The following is a 15,028-nucleotide window of genomic DNA, read 5'->3' as shown; positions in this document are numbered from 1 at the left end:
GAAACTAATACATTTTGTAACAACTGTCACGATTATGCATTCTTAAGACAATGCCATATTGTGAATATAACTTAGAATTCGATCACACAATAAGAAAAGCTAATGGTATATCTCAATGGACATCCGTGACGAGTTGAAAGAACCAGAAATTCGAGTTATCGGGTAAATTTCGAACTAGGGAAACCAAATTTAGTTTGAGTTAGCGGGGTTTTCGAGTCATACGAGTTCAAGTAAACTGAGTAAAAATGACTGAAAAGTTGGGCCAAATCCAAGGGAATTGAGATTCAGTTCGAGTTAGCGGGGAAGCTCGAGTAAGCCGAGTTTGAGTTACCGGGCTCTACTGTAAAGACTACTACAAATTTTCATATTTTCCTACAACAATAAGAGAGTGGAATGTCTTAAAATTTGAAGCGGTTAATGCCCCTTCCCTCAGAGCATTTGTAAACTACCTTTAAATTTAAGGTTTTTACTGGTCTGTTTTTATGTATTTATTGTTTATTGCTTCATTACCGCTGACCGATTTGCAATAATCATTTTTGATGGAAGGAAATTAATGGCAGATAGATAGGTAGATAGACAAACATTAACAGAGCTTCTTAATGTCCAGGTTACACTAGACACTACTTTGTTTCTTGCCTTGTCAGTAAATGATTGAACCTGCACAAATTGATAACATTAACCAAAAAAGATAGTAAGTCTTATGCACCTATCAATGTTAAGCCCGAGGGGGGGGACCCCGGGCATATGTGGGGCATTTGACTTTTCAGAAGATTTTTTGGTCAAAGTCCCCACCGTGGGGCCCCAAAACTGGGTCAAATAAGATCAAATATCCCCACCTTAGGGAAGTAATATCCCTAAAGTTCATAGTAGTTGTTGCGTATATTTTACAAATAATTGATATAAATTGCCAATTTTTTTTTTATATTTTAAACTCCTTTGATGCTTTGTGTAATCCGAGGAAAATAATCAACAAATCTAGCATTTCACGTGAAACATTATCAAAAATCCACACAATCCCCACAGAGCAAGGTGTTTCATCAATTTATATTGACAACCAGTAGTGAGAAGCAGTGTTTTTGTTTACAGAAACGAGTGCTTACCTTAAAAAACAGCCGTGCTTTCCAGCCAGCGCTCCAGTGAATTCCAAGATGGCCGACACAGACGTGACTAGCTACCAGTCCTGCTTGCAAAAAAAAGCAAACATCCCCACCCTGAGGCCCTGATTCTAAGTCAAACTCCCGAGGGTGGGGAAGGCAAAAGAGGTCAAATGCCCCACATATGCCCCGGGGTTCCCCCCCCTCGGGCTTAACATTGATAGGTGCATTATTTTCAATAGCTACTTCCTTTAGAATATTCAGATTTTGCACAGAGAATTTTAAAGAGTAGAAAGGATTCAGATCCATAGCAAAGTAGCAGTCCCAGTTGACACATTATCATGGCAAGCATGAGTAACATGGGCAAAACGTGACAACCTTGCAAGTAAATATGAATAAACTTAAAATAAAACTGGTTTGACATCATTCCATGTACTGTTTTGTTCTTGTTTGTGCATCTCTGGCAATCTTAACAATAATGAACGGTGACAGGAAAGTTCTTTGGAGATGCAACACTTGAAAATGTTTTTGGATAGGATTGATATAAAAATAATGACACTTTTTGATAATTATTTTTATACCAATCCTATCCGAAATCTTAACAATATGCTGCAATCTGATCAGAATGAATTGAGCAATTTTATTATTCCCTGATTAAATATAATTGCACATAAAATAATTTCGAATTTGACCTAATTGTCCTATCCCTTCAACTTAACAAGAAGCTGTTTCCAGCTTATACTTGTGCCATATTTGACTGTGTGGTGCGTAAAGCCTACAATCTTTTAACAGTGATAGCCTCCAGCATTGATGCCTGATGAGTGTGGTCAGTTTCTTACTACACGAAACAGAGCTGTAGCAATAAAAATGATGAATCCCTTCTAAAGCCTGAGGTATTTTTTCCTGAGTGTATATGTCTATATTAATCGATTTTGGGGAGTAAGTGATGGTGGAAGTTACGCTGGTAAGAGATCGTAGGCTTACGCACTACGCATGCTCAGTACCTTGTCAAAAACTCTTTCACAAGTAGAAACACTGGGGGAAGGTGGTGGGGGCACAGGGTCCAGCAAAGTTCAATTCGAGTTCAACTCGATCATTTAAATCACGCTTTGAACTTCTTACCTTTTAAACTAAATCCTTGCTTTGTACGATAAAATCTTGAATCTAATTGCCACATCCTTTTGATTGTGCAGTTTGCCCGTTCGTTTGCCATGTTTTTCTTTACTTTGTAAACCGCAAACAACAGCTCGCCGGCGCAGTTATATTTCGGAAAGCGAAGGTTCCCAAGTGAGGCACGAAGTGCCAACAACGAGGCACGAAGTGTCAAGAGGAAAAAAGGATTTTTTAGTGTTATTCGAGCTTAGAAAATTTCCGAGCCCACAGTAATTTGGCCAGCGATAAATATTTTGTGTAACGCAATCATAACGCAATGTAAAACAAACGGATTAGCGTGTTTTATATTATCAAATTAAACTCTTCTGTACCCTGTGGTGGTGGGTTAAATTTTTGTTTGAAAGTTTTTTGTTGAGTTAAACTTTTCATATAGTCGATTTTTTAGAAATTAAGCGCAGTTTTTGTTTCCCACCTTATAGTATTTAATAAAGTATCGTTCTATAATTTAAAGGGTTATTCGATACTGGAAAACAATTTTCTAAATTCAGAAAGCTCATGATTTAAATTAAATACATTAGATAAAATTAGAGTTCAATGTCCGGTATTTTGTCTGGAAAAACGAAAAGTTTCTGTTCATGGGAATCGAACTTCTGCTGAGCGCGAAAACCGGAAATTACATAAGAGGAAGAGCGGGCAAACGTTTTCCGGTTAGATTACCGTGTATTTGTTTTGCAATATTCGATAAATTGCTTGATTTTAAGATTCAAAAAAAATTATCTTTCGAACAAGTGCTATATATTGCGTTTATTTCATTAAATTTTTTTAGTTGAGTACAGTACTGTGATATACATTCTTTGTATACCCTGTAGTAGAGAGCAAAATTTTCAATCATATCGTTTTCTGAATTAGTATAATATTAACAGTTACAGTGTTTAATTTTTCATTTTGTATTAAAATGGAAAACAACGAAATATTGCTAGTCATATTACTTAGTTGAAAAATTCCCTGTAAGGGCGGTTAGCTTGAATGCAGGTGATATACAACACAATAGATATAGGGCGAAAGGTAACTCGTTTAATGTAATCCAAAATGTCCAGAACAATAAATTAGTTCAAATTTAGTTATGTGCGTAGTTTTCATCGTAGTATTGTTGTGTAAACATGTATCGTTTCTGTAAAGTTGAATTGTTATAATGAAAGTTGTTCCCATCTTTAAGCTTTGTAGAAGCAAAGGAATTGCGTTAATATGCAGAATTCATGTTTTCTACATTGTTGTAAACAAGAAAGTTTGTTCATTGTACCTCATAATGAGAGAGTATAACAGTTAGCGTCTTGTAGTGTGTTTTACAAAGGAAAATATCATTAAATATACTTGATTTTGAACTACAAAATAATATGTTGGAAGAAGTAAATTTGAGTGTGCGTGAATCAGTTTGAAGCACGATGTATAGAATTGTTTGTTGCGCGCGTACAGCTGGGATAAGATATCGTACCATGAGTTATCGTACGTGATTTCTTAAAAAATAATCTCTCTTGCTAGGATGGTCCTAAAATCATAATTCTGGCAGGAAAATAATTGTAAAGAATTTAATTTGCAGCAAAATGAGAATCGAGATTTGCAGGAAAGATTTCTGTTCAGGAAATGTGTTCGAAGTTCATTCATTCAGTTTAAACGTTTTGAAACTTACATGCTTAAATGAGGGTCTTGAATTTAGCGCAGGAAAGTGTGTTCATTATGTGCCCTGCCAAAACGATCGTCCTACCATAGAAGTGAAAGATTTTGAACTATAAAATAACATGTTGCAATAAGTAAATTTCACATACCTTAATAGAAAGCTGTTTGGTAATGTCATCTGGATCAATTAGGAGAAGGTTGCGCAAGCATCACATGTTCAGCAACTCGTGCTTTACTTGTAATTAGCAATGAAACAGTAGATTTATATGAACAGAAGGAATTGCAAAATTCAAATGGAATGTAGTCTAAAAGCAGAACACAGAGCTACATACTTCACAGGTAAATGATAAGCAATAAATATTTGTTTCAGGTATGATGGAATGATGCTGTTACCAACTAGCTGGGCGTAAGTTGTCTGAGTTCAGAATTCTGTGGTATTGCACAGCTCATCGAGCATGTTGGATGAGTTTGGAACTTGTTTGATGAGGAAATTCTACAAGAAAACAAATCAATCAGAAGCGAAATGACCGATCTCAAGCGCACAATCCAACATCAAACAGATGATATAACTGCGTTGAAATCATCTCTAGAACATATAACGAAGCAGTAAAACGAGGCAGAACGTGAGCTGGTGGCAGCAAGAAAGAAAATTCAAGAGTAGGAAGAAGAAATTGGTGAATTGTGCGATCTTCAAGACAAACTAGAACAATACACGAGGAAAAACTCACTAGAAATACATGGTGTACCAGAAAGCACCTACACCGAGACGGAAGACATGGTGCTAAAATTAGCTTAGGCCCTGGATATATTGGTGGAACCAAAGGATATCGAAATATGTCACAAGCTGAACCGGAAGGGTAACAAACCAATTATTGTAAAATCCATAACCCACAAGATCAAAACAAATCTGTACAGGGCTAGGGCTAAGCTAAAAAATGTTAGAGTTTCTAACATCTTCCCGCTGTGCTCGTCATCAACTCTAGTGCAAGCCCAAAGGATTATTTTAAACGAGAATCTTACCTCGTATAGGAAAAAAATAATGACTCGGGCAAACGAGATGTGGAGAAATGATGAATTGTTGAGTGTCTGGTCAATGGATAGATCAATATATGTCAAGACCTCTCCGCAGGGTAAGCCGGTCAGAATTAACGAGCTGCAAGACTTAGATTATCTTTACATGTCCAATTGTCTGGCCAAGGAGGACAAAAACTGTAACTTACATTTGGGACAGGAACAAACAACGCAAAGTTCGGAGAAGAAGAAGGGAAACGCTCATAAACTACTTTTATTTACGTTTTGTATAATTTTAGTTAGGTACTGATAATTAAGTCCTTAGGATTGTCACACTTAATTTACTCAGGTTCAATTCTCAATGTTCCCGAAGATATCGCAGGCACAGTGAAAACAAAGCTCTTTAGCTTCTTATGGAAAAACAAAAGGGATAAAATTAAACGAACAGGGCTCTACCCGGATCTGGGAAGAGGCGGAATACGTATGGTAGACATCGACATAATGTTTAAGGCTCTAAGATTAGCCTGGATTCCAAGATTACTGACTCCAGGGAACCAAAGTTGGAAAACAGTTCCTGATTATTACCTAAGAAAATTCGGAGGTTTGAACTTTTTACTGAGGTATAACTACGATGCAAAATACATCAAAATCTATTCCATTGTTTTACCGCAGTATTCTAGTATACTTCAGTGAATTAAAAACTCTTTACAGCTTTGATCAAGCACAAAATATAATTCTATTCAACAACAAACAAAAATTTGTTGACAGTGAAACCATTTTTATCAGGGAATGGTTTAAAAAAGGTATCTTGTCAATACAAGATCTCTTAGACAATACCGGTCAACCAATGTCCTACCAGAAATTTACGAATAAGTATTCCTGTAAAACTAACTTTCTCCAATACTATCAAAGTATTAGCGTTATCCCGAAGCACCTATTAGCCAAAGCAAAATCAACGAAGCCAATTAATAAAGAGTTATGTTCTGATAATAATCTTAGTCTACAATTAAATGAATCGGCAACTCTATATCTGAACAAAATCAAGACTAGCGACTTCTATGGGTTATTATGCACAAAAATCCACACAACAAGTCATTCTGGGCCACAGAGATGGAGCAAAGATCCTTCCTTGGATGAAGATAAATTGAAAAAAATATTCACCTCCCTAAAAACCGTCTGTAGTGAGACCAACTTAAAAGAATCTCAATATAAATTAATCCATCGAATTGTAGTCACCAAAAAGGAACTTTACCGCCATGGAATCAGGAAAGATGATGAATGTATATATTGTGGTGAAAAAGACTATTGATCATACTTTTAGAGATTGTCATTTCGTCAAGATTTTCATTAAACGGGTTATCAACTGGTTCAATATAGAAAACAAGATCAAGTTCAATCCGTCTAGCAAGGAAAGACTGTTCGGCATCCTCTCGGACTTACATGGAAAGGTACTAGTAAGGAAATTCAATTATACCACGTTATTTATGAGATACTATATTTACGCCAACAAACTACACAACAAACCAATTCTCCTCCAAGACTTCGTTGATAAAATGATAATTAAATACAGAATTAAAATGCTATAAAATAGGCATGAAAAATAACTCCTCTGACTTGATCTGAATGGAACTTATTACATCTTGCGTTATTTCCCTTATTTTGTGTGTGTGTGTGTTAGTGTGAATGTGTGTGTGTGTGCGTGTGGTGTATTAGAATTGTTAGCAGTGTAAGCATTGTAATTATTAGTAGTATGAGCATTGTATGGATGGCATTGATAGTATAGCTAAAATTGTAAATAGTGCAAGTATAGTGAATATTGTTAGTAGTATTTAGTATTAGTAGTGTTTATTACTGTAAACATTTCATATATGTCTGTAAGGCAAATAAAATTAAAAAACAAAAGAGAGGAAATTCCTGACTTGTTTTTCTTAAATACTATTATAATCTGAATGCATTCATCAGGTCCAGAATATGTGCGAGTCACAACGGAAAAGGTTGTTTTTCATGGCGTGAACTGCCAATCAAAGCTCTAACAATACACCCATTAGCAACCATGCGCAAAAGAATATGTTGGTTCAGCGAAAGTACCTCTGAAGTTGCGTTGAAGCAGAAGGTATGTAAGGTGTAGGTAAGGTTATTTGTAGCAGAAAAAGCCAATTGTATTTCAAAAATCTGAGACAATTTTTGCAGGAGCACATGATTTTGGTGAAAATTTATTTAGAAAACTTAAATTTGGTTTCCTTAGTGCAGAATTGATGTATATGTGTTGATTGATGATACGCGGTGGATTGCGGATTAATATTGACAAGTCTTAAACATTTTCAGATGATAATCCTATTTGCATGGGTTGTTTTGTGGGTGGTGCGGTTACTGTTAGACGGAAACATGTATCCAGTTCAAGAAGTCGGTAGGTGAGTATATACGATTTTCTTTTCATGTTGTTTCAAGAAATTTGTTTACATTTTTAATTTAGATGATTGAGATGGAAAAAAGAGATATGTCATTATTAAAATAAATTTTCTTTGCATTAGAGAGATATGGAAGGTGGTGCCGGTGATCTTGAAGAGCAAGTTGAACGAGGCCCAGTTGAGCACCCTTAACTTCAGTGGTGTTGTTGTAAATATATGTCTGTTTTGTTAACCGTAAGGTTGTACATTTTAATACGTAAAAGTGCAAATTAGTTTATATAGGGGAACAGCTTTTTACAGCTCCCTGGGTAATCTGCTCATTTCTGCGCTAATTTTTTTTTTTTGGGGGGGGGGGGGGTGGTTGGGGGTGTCGGTGGGGTTGTTGTGGGCAAGGTTTTTTTTTTCTGGTTGTGGGCACATTTTTTTGCCAGTTGTGCGTCTCAGAGGAAGATAAAATTGATATTAAGGAATGCATTTTTCTATCCGTGAATCAACATCCCTGTGTAGACAACACCTCCAATGAATACTGGGATGGTAGGGGAAAAAGATTCACGGGTGAAATCGTTACGAGCGAGGTTTTCTTCGCCCCCCCCCCCCCCGTCTTTTACAAGACTTTGTCATCTCCAGGGTGATTATTAGAGCTTGTTTTCAGTAGACAAAATTGCTTGCTCACTGAAAAGTGTCTGAATTTATAGCCGACAATTTAATCAGAGAACATCACTATTGGTTTTTTTTTTATCATTAATTTTTTTTTACTGGTTCACGCTTAGGTTTTGAGAAAAATATAAAGTTAGCAAAAACATAACAAAGAAATAAGCAGAACAAAAGAAGACAGTGCAATATGCTTCGGTCAAATTGAAGGCTCTAGGACGTCATTGTGTACATGTTTCCTCATTAGCATACAACTTAAGTCATAGAACAGGGCTTCTGATATTATGCGATGTTGCAATTTCGCATAATTGACCTAAAATCACAACAAATCGCATAATTCATGAAAAATCGCAGAATTTGTACAAAATCGCACAATTCAAGAAAAAAAGAGGAACAATCTCGCTTAATGTTAAGTTCTACGATAATTTAAACGTTATCTCAAGGAGGGTATTTTTTTCAAAAAGCATCAAAAATCACCTGGAAGCATTCGTTCGTTGATTAAGCGAACAAACAGGGGTTCTATGCTTCATTTTACATGATGGGGACCTGGTGCTAGTTTTCAATATTAAGCAAGTGATCATTGGCACGGAATAAACAATCCTTTTATGTAAATACACCAATCACAATCTTTTTAAGATGTCATTTAATCCCTTCATACTTCTGATGTAGGTATTGGTGTGAAAATTGCTTGATAGTCGCTATTTTGTTTTTAATTAATTGAAACAAACATCCTCATTATGGACAAGTTTGTTGTTAAAACGCCGAGCGCTTCTTCGCAGGAGAAAAAATGATCGCACCTTCCTGTAAATATTTCTACGAAAGACAGGGCAAGAAAGTACCCTGAAGGAACATTTCATGTTGCGATGGTCTGTTGTTTACCTGAGTCTCCTTTGTTGAGGCCTCAAATGTAATAAATGTCCCTAAATGTAATAAAGGTCCTAAGTGTAACAACTTTCGGCCCTAAATGTAATAAAGGTCCTAAGTGTAATAACTTTCGGCCCTAAATGTAATAAAGGTCCCAAGTGTAACAACTTTTGGCCTTAAATGTAATAAAGGTCATTGATTGAGTCTCATCACGGTTTGACCTCATCCATTTAATGATTGAATAGTGATGGCGTTATTAGTAAGGCAAATGGCCAAAATTACCCTTCCTTTGCTAATTTTTTCTTGAATTGATTTTCTCAATGTCTTATGGTAGCAACAGGCAACTGTTAAAACGATCTTAATTCATTCTGCTCCTCAAATAACGGGAGATGGACCCTTCATGAAATTAAGTCGAATTCGAAAAAATTCGCGTTAATTTCTGCGTTATTAATTAGGTGGTACGTTAATTTCCGCAACCTTAATTTTAATTATTTTTGCCCCAAATTCTCGATACACTCCAGAAAGGAAAAAGCATTGATTTAGCAGGGTGGAGATCAGCTGGTATTATGGATTCTGTCAAAGAACGCTCGAAGCGGCCAGATTCTTTTACTTTATTCCCATATTTAGCGACAATTCCACGAACATTTACGGATTTTTATACTAAATGTTAAAATAGATTTGTTTCTGTTGTCTTAAAAAAATCCTGTTTCTTTGTGTAAGTTCTCGTTTATTTCCTTCATTTTGAAATTCTAGCCCTTCTTTCACGTTAATTTCCTCTATTATTAAATACGTTTTTTTAAGGCAATAGCGACCTTGTTACGCCATGCACTAAAGCACGAGAAGTCAACTTGGTTGTCAGACCATTCGCGTAAGCTTCTTATCACTTCATTTGTTTTTTTCAAATTAATAATACTTTTGCAAGTAGTGTTTGCTTTTAAACAGTCAGATTTTTAAGTTGGCTTAGATTGTAGTGTTTGGAAGCCTATTTTTGCAGACTATTCTGTGACTCATTTATCAAAAGTAGTACTGAAGCTGGAAAATCTCTAACAAACTGTTTTACTAACTTCCTAACTTTGATTTTGTAGCAGGGATAGTGCTTTTAATGACTCCTCATAATCCGCCTAATTCGACGATTTTCCAGGCCTTTAAAATTACATTCTTAAATTCCGAAAGCGATTTTTCTATGACCTTACGAACCTTCCTTTAAAGAAAACTAGAGAAATAAAGTCAAAAACTCTTTTTTGATGTAAATATTTTAGCCACTAACGGAAAGACTCAACAGAAACAATTAAAGACATAAAGGGTGCGTTCGATTGGGAAATCCGGATTTAGATTTTCATGCCGCATCAAAGGAACCGACGAATCCACTCTGGACAAGGATTCGTCGGTTCCTTTGATGCGGCATGAAAATCTAAATCCGGATTTCCCAATCGAACGCACCCAAAGTAGACTTGACCGCAAGCTAACAGGACATTGAAGGCGGCTTTTTGGCAGTTTCGCCACTGTTCAAAGATAATACAAGAGCAGTATTTTACACTCGGGTTCCCGTGTGATATTTGATGCCCTAAGGGAGCAATGATTTTTGAGGCATTCGGAAAAATACCTGGACACGGTGGCGGGTGTCAGTAAAACGCGGGGCGGGGGTCGGGGTCTATTTTTTCTCTTTTTTCTTTTTTTTAATTTTTTTATTTTTATACCGTCAATAAACTAGGGAAATTTCTACAGGAACTCTGAAATCTCATTGGCGACATCAAAACTGACGTGTAAATTTAAAAACTCCATTCAAATTAAAAAAAAAAACGGTAAAGCTTGACGTGGAATGATTGTCAAACTCCCTTCCTTCCAACTTGTTGTAGAGGATGATGGTTGATCACGTGAAAAACTATTGAAAGCCCTTCCCATAAAGCTATATTATTATGCGCAGTAAAACTATCTGTATGCACAGTATAAGAAAGCAACACAGGGCGCATAGCGTAATCTGTAAGCCAAGCGAAACTTAAAATAGCACGTGAATAAATAAATTAAATTAGATATACATTTATTATTATTATTATTATTATTATTATTATTATTATTAAGAGGGAAAAAAAAGAGACCCCGGCCCCGCGTTTTACTGACACCCCTCGATCGTGCCACATTCATTTTAGAAAGAGGGAAACTGCTAGGAATATAATATAGGACCAAGAAAGTAGCAAGAAAATGTTTCATATGGTAGACCATAAAACAATTCCTCACGCGTGACTTTGGGTGCTTTTTTTGGGAGAATCCAAAAACGGATTTGTGATCTCAGATCATTCGGATCATGCCGCATCAAAGGAACCGACGAATCCACTCTGGACAAGGATTCCTTTGTTCCTTTGATGCGGCATGATCCGAGTGATCTGAGCTCACAAAAAGGATTCTCCCAAAAAAAAAAAAACGCACCCTTTGTAACAAGTGGCTACTCAGAGTCCAGACATACACCGTAGAGTCTAGACACTGCGTAGTCGTAATTAGCAAGGCTGTGTGTATATGTTGTATGAATTCTTACCAAATTGCTCCAAGACTGTTTGAGATGAAGAGCTTAATCGTTCTAGTTTTGTCACTGGTTAGTTTCGTCTTTCTAAGCAGTCCTACATTTGCTGCGAGAAAAGACAGAGGAAGAGGCAATAGGAACCCCTCAGCAGTTGCAGATAACATTTATGATGCTTTACTTATGCTTGTGAAAGGTGACCCACTTCCACCAGTAAAAGAAAGAAGCAGGGCTCAAAGGTCTGCCGCTATACGCCTCTGGAGATCTAATGGTCAACTTGAGGTTCGAACAGAAAACAGCAAAGAGGTCCTGTTCTTAAAAGGTCGTCGGATGTTGAGGAGTTCGGAAATTAATCGCCTTGTCGCTAATGAATTTCATCGCACAAAGGGATCTGGTGCTAGAAAGATTGTATGCTCCTTGAAAGATAATTTTGTTGGTCTTAGTAAACACTGTGTACAGGACATTTTGAACAGGGACAAACTGCATTACCGCAGAAATGCCAGATTTCTGAACAAGGCAATCCTCAAACCGATACGAGCTCGAGACGTTCAAGTCAGACACCAAGTGGATCTAATGGATCTTGGAAAGGGTGGAAGTGTTAAGTTTCAAGGAATTATTTACCGATATGTTTTGTCGGTTATGGATGTATTTAGTAGGTTCATTTGGCTTAGACCTCTCCAAAGCAAGAATAGTAAAGAAATTGCAGCTGAGTTAAAGTCCATACACATGGAAAACGGATCCCCCCTTGTGCTGCAAAGTGACCAAGGTTCTGAGTTTAAAGGAGCTGTCAAACGACTTTGCAATAAAATGCATATAAAGATAGTAAACAGTCGCCCGTACCATCCACAGTCTCAGGGAAAAGTAGAGAGAAGTCATCGTGCTCTACGTTCCAAGATGGAATATGATCTTTTAAAAATGGGAAAGAAAGGTCTTAACTGGGCTAAGGCACTGCCTGAATACCAAAGAATTTTAAACGAGGATCCCAAAGAAGTTCTAAAGTACAAATCTCCGTTTGAAGTATATTTTGCACGCAAGCCTAGTTGCCATCATAACCAAGAAAGTGAAGACTTAATAACTGAAGAAGTGGTGGCAAATGTCGCCAAATGCAATCCAACCGACGCAGATAGGAAACGTCGTTTAAGATATGCAAAAGATGTCAGAAACGTTGCTCATGATGCGACTGAACGTTGCCATTGAAGAATGGTTAAGACCCACTTAAGATCCAATCCACCGTCAAGACACAGAATAGGCGAGAAAGTTCACGTCCGACTGGCTAAAAAGGGCAGAAATAAGACTTCAAGAAAACATCAAGTAGTAGAAGCTCTGGTAGAAAAAAGAAATCTAAGGCGGCACTCATATAAAGTATCGTTTATTTCGCCATCATCTGGAAGACGTGAACGACGATGGTTTAGTGTTGTTGATATCACAAGCCTTACTTTAAGAGATGAAAAACTAAAGCAAAAAGCGGCAAAAATCGACAAACAGAAAAGAAAAATGCACAGGGAAAAATTCTTTGTTCCAATGGGAAGCAATGACTACCTTAAAGTAATAGAAGATCAGGGATATGAACTAGTTTACAATCCTCCAGGGAACGGCAACTGTCAGTTTACGGCTTTGACGTATCAACTTAGTTCACTAGGAATCTCGAGGTCGCCAAAGACACTGCGTGAGGAAATTGTAAGATATCTACAAGCACATCCACTAGATGAAGACGGTTTTCCCTTGTATGAATGGGTTCCACACTTTGACTCATGGCCAGCTTACGTTGCCCACATGGCACAAGATCACACGTATGGTGATCAGCTGACATTGTTTGCTGCAGCTAACCTATATAATGTAAACATTCAAATTGTATCATCCCTTGGTGCTGGTGCCAGCCATGTGTTTCATCCAACTTCAACCATTCCAATAACAACATTGTACCTCGGGCATTTAGCCGAAAATCATGGAGAACACTACATCGCGCTTAACGGTCCGAGTCACGTTGAAAATAATCATGAGATTCCTGCTGAAAGCGCTGTCAATCAAGTACAAGAGAGAAGTCACAACAAATGTGATGCCAATGATGAAAACAATGCTATCAGTAAAGTACTTGGCGTGGAATATGATAATGATAACGTGCCTGCGAACAGCACTTTAAATCAAGAAAAGGAGAGAAGTCTCGAAGAAGAATATGATGATGATGATGATTATGATGACAATGATAATTGTATGCTCGGTGATAGCGCTGTCAATCAAGTAGAAGAAACAAGTAAAAATGAAAAAGATGATAACATTGCTGCTGACAGCGCTGCCAATCAAGTTGAAAATGCGAGTCGCAAAGAAGAAGAAGGAGATGAAGAGGGCGGCGACGACGACGACGACGATCATGGTTGCGATAAAGTGCCCAGTCAACTTCCAAATGAAGTACTGAATAAAATTATAGACTTTGCATTAACTGGAACTGAAATAAGTGTTATCACTACTTTTAGTTCCCTTTGTCAGCTTGGTGATCGATTTAAGGCACTTACTCGTCGTTATATCAGTCGGCTCCCAAGAGTAAGTTACAGCCATCACAAAAACTGCCCGTAATGGCTACTATAGCATGCGGAAATTGTGCAAAGAATTTGGCCCATACAGCGGACTTGTATTGGCTCTTAAAGAGATAATAGCCAGTCCAAAATGGATCAATGCGTGGGTGGAGCTACTATTTACAGGAGTTGGAACTTGGATGTTTGTTACTAATGTATGATGGAAAGGAAAAGAGGGGAAATAAAAACAGTTTTCTAAGAGTCAGTTTAAAAAAAGTTTAATTTGTTGTGTTAAGAAATTAGAGAGACTTGTTTGGTAAGATTAGTTGTTTCCTTATAGTTAATATTACTACTCGTTAATCCAAGGTTAGTCTTTTTTTGTAGTTTTCGCATCCATTCGTTGTGTGCTGAAACATCTCAATTAAAAGGCCTTAGTTAAAATTTACTATTTCTGTTGTTACTGCCTAACTAGTATTGCTGTTGGCCCCTGTAGGATAGGACGTGCAGAATAAAATGGCATAAGTGTGACACTTGATGTAAGGCTTTGATTTCAGTGGGTTCTGAGTATTCAAGGTAAAATGTAATCGAGATCCCCTAGGTACATTTTGGCCTTTTTGCTTTTGTATAATAAATGCAAAAAGCCAAACATTTAAATATATTTATCACTGTGATTTCATGTGGAGCAGTACATATATTACATTCTAGACCTTTATTACATTTAGGGCCGAAAGTTATTACACTTAGGACCTTTATTACATTTAGGGCCGAAAGTTGTTACACTTAGGACCTTTATTACATTTAGGGACATTTATTACATTTGAGGCCTCAACACCTTCCATCTTCCTAGATGTTTTGCTCTTAGTGTAACATAGCGGTTGATCATCTTCGAAAGTTTGTGGTTGACAAGCACCTTGAAGCTGAGTCACAAGCATAACCTGGAAAAAAATGCGGGTGGGAAGCAACAAATGCTGACTTGACCAAATTAGCAATATCTGATTTTCAATAATTTGAAATGAGGCAACAAATGATTTATTTCAGCTGTTTCTTCATTTCTCCGTGCTCTAATTGCTTCTTGAACAGCAAAAAATGGATTGTGCTCCTCTTATCTCTAATAAAACAAGGTTAATTAGCGAAAATGAAATCGCATAATTTCCCGCATAATAGACCTTTCTTGCCGCATAATTTCCAATT

General features: G+C 37.0%; 1 long non-coding RNA gene and 1 pseudogene across 1 annotated transcript in view; one reads left to right on the top strand and one right to left on the bottom strand.

Annotated features, from left to right (window-relative positions):
- The window catches only part of LOC146472701 (uncharacterized), a 296,231-nt gene that overhangs the window by 22,771 nt on the left and 258,432 nt on the right, over nt 1-15,028 (bottom strand). The window lies entirely within an intron of this gene.
- On the top strand, nt 4,405-5,202 carry LOC146472718 (uncharacterized; annotated as a pseudogene).

Source organism: Pavona decussata, unplaced genomic scaffold (genome assembly GCF_977016875.1).
Source record: "Pavona decussata unplaced genomic scaffold, jaPavDecu1.1 SCAFFOLD_98, whole genome shotgun sequence".
NCBI classification, from domain to species: domain Eukaryota; kingdom Metazoa; phylum Cnidaria; class Anthozoa; order Scleractinia; family Agariciidae; genus Pavona; species Pavona decussata.
The sequence above is the reverse complement of the archived record's forward strand: the minus strand, read 5'-3'. Positions and strand labels throughout refer to the sequence as shown.